Here is a 2,421-nt window from a genome sequence, read left to right on the forward strand (position 1 = left end):
TGCGGGGCTCGAACTCACAAGCAGTGAGATCATAACCTGAGCTGAGGTCGGACACTTAACCGACTGAACCACCCAGGCGCCCCTACTTAAGGACTTCTGATGAGATCAATGGTGACATTAATGAATATAATTTCTTTTATATTGTATAATAACATGTGTCAACATTTAGAAGATCTCCATAGCTCAGTGAACCCTATTTTCCAAGTGTTACAAAATCAGTCACGGATAAAAGATGCATTCAAAGTGCATGATAGACCCATGTATTTTAACTTAACGAAAAATTGGTTTCAGATTCCACACTGAAACTAAATTTTGCAAGTCTTCATTTGTTAAGTTTTGGTATAGTACCAAAGAGGAATATCCACATACTTACCAGGCGAGGGAAAACCGTGATCATAAAGGTGCTTTTCCGGGCAAGGCCCATCCATTGCCCTTCTCGGGGTGCCGATCTCTTCAATTTCCCCAAATGCGGGAGACTCGGTTGTGTAATTTAAGGCAGTGGGGGACTGCGTTCACTTTCTTCTCTTAAAAAAAGGAAAAGAGGAATATCACAGTTATCTGAAAAAGCTTTTAAAATAATCCTCCTTGGGGTGCCTGGGTGGCTCAGTTGTTTAAGCATCGGACTTGGGCTCAGGTCGTGATCTCCCAGTTTATGAGCTTGAGCCCGCGTCGGGCTCTGTGCTGACAGCTCAGAGCCTGGAGCCTGCTTCGGATTCTGTGTTTCCCTCTCTCTCTGCCCCTCCTTCACTCCTGCTCTGTCTCTCTCAAAAAAATAAATACATAAACATTTTAAATAAAGAAATAAAATAACCCTCCTTTTTCCATTTTTATATCTGTGTGAGGCTGAATTTTGTTCATATACTGCAGCTAAAACAAATCTCAACAGATTGAGTAAAGGAGCAAAGAAGCAGTTATAGGGATCTAGCCGCCTTTTATTAAGCCAGACATTTAAAGAGATATGCAAAACTGTCAAACAATGTCATTCTTCCCACTAATTTTTTTTGATTTGGAAAATGTTATTTTTCATTGAAAAGGGTATTATTTGTGTTAACTTTAGTGGGTTCATCATTTTTACTTAAAAATATGTTTTTAAACTTTTTGTAATGTTTATTTATTTTTGAGAGAGAGAGCATGCACGCATGAGCAGGAGAGGGGCGGGGACAGAGGATCCGAAGAGAGCTCTGTGCTAACAGCTCAGACTCACAAACCGTGAGATCATGACCTGAGCCAAAGTCAGACTCAACAGACTGAGTCCCTCAGGCGTGCTTATTTTTTAAACTCTTAATTTGACTTCGAATATGGCAAATACCGATCATGTGACCCATATGAACAAAAACCTTTTCAGGTCTTCAGTTTTTCAGAGTGTGAAGGGATCTTGAGAGCAAAAAGTTTAGGAAACGCTACTACAGATAAACACTGAAGTTAATCAGCCCCATACATAATACCTTGGTGCACAGGCAGAGGGAACACCAGATAATTATAAACACCCCTATTTGGAAAAGGAGAGGAGACCAAACAGCACCCAATGGTCTGCGGGGTGTATGGCATGTGTATTGCATCCTGGAGGTGGAGAACAGCAAGGATGCCCTGCCTTGGGAGAGTGAAGCTGGTCTGTCTGGTCTGCCGTGTTGGCTGGTCTCCCCTATTTGTTGTAACTTTCAGGCCACATCTTAGAAGGATTGTGAAGATGTCCCGTTCGTATTGTTTGGAACTGAAACAATGCCCTAGGGGTTGATCAGTTGCAAGCTTTCTTGTGCCAGGATTTGTTTTGTGTGTGTTTTTTTTTGCAAAACCACTCCCTTAAAAGATGCAGAAGGTTTCTGACTATTCATATTTGGATAACTCTAGGGGTTAATAACCAAGTCAGAAGAATTGTGAATTATGGTCTCTGAATCTAGACCGGTGGTGGTTGGGGGGGGGGGGGATGTCTCTCAGCTGTGGGACCTCCCAGTGCTCAGCCTAGGGTTTCCATCCTCACTGCTTTGGAGCAACTCTGACCACTAGGCTCTATCCCAGTGGAAAGCTCTTTGCATAGGCTAAGTCTCCTGTTAGTGGGGACAGGCAGGAAGGGCTTGGGTGGGGCTGCGTTTCCTGCCTTCCTGCCTTTGTTTCCACTCAAAAAACTTTTTTTTTCAAAGTTTATTTTTGAGAGAGAGAGACCGAACGTGAACAGGGGAGGGGCAAAGAGAGAGGGAGACACAGAATTCGAAGCAGGCTCCAGGCTCTGAGCTGTCAGCACAGAGCCCGATGCGGGGCTCAAATTCATGACCTGACCTGAAGGCAGCCGCTTAAGTGACAGAACAACCCAGGCGCCCCTGTTTCCGCTCACTTTAACTTTGACATGAAGACACGAGCTTTTTCAATCCTGCAAAGCACGTGACCTTCAGACTGTGTCAGCTCGGACTGCTGGCTCCAGGAAGT

At 44.0% G+C, this 2,421-nt stretch overlaps 1 non-coding gene across 1 annotated transcript; it reads left to right on the forward strand.

Annotated features, from left to right (window-relative positions):
* The first annotated feature begins 365 nt into the window (after positions 1-365).
* LOC123600286 lies at positions 366-527 on the forward strand. Its single transcript, XR_006713641.1, has one exon. It is a non-coding gene; the product is annotated as a U1 spliceosomal RNA (small nuclear RNA).
* The last annotated feature ends 1,894 nt before the right edge of the window (positions 528-2,421 follow it).

This window comes from Leopardus geoffroyi, chromosome C1, assembly GCF_018350155.1.
Source record: "Leopardus geoffroyi isolate Oge1 chromosome C1, O.geoffroyi_Oge1_pat1.0, whole genome shotgun sequence".
In the NCBI taxonomy this organism is placed as follows: Eukaryota; Metazoa; Chordata; class Mammalia; order Carnivora; family Felidae; genus Leopardus; species Leopardus geoffroyi.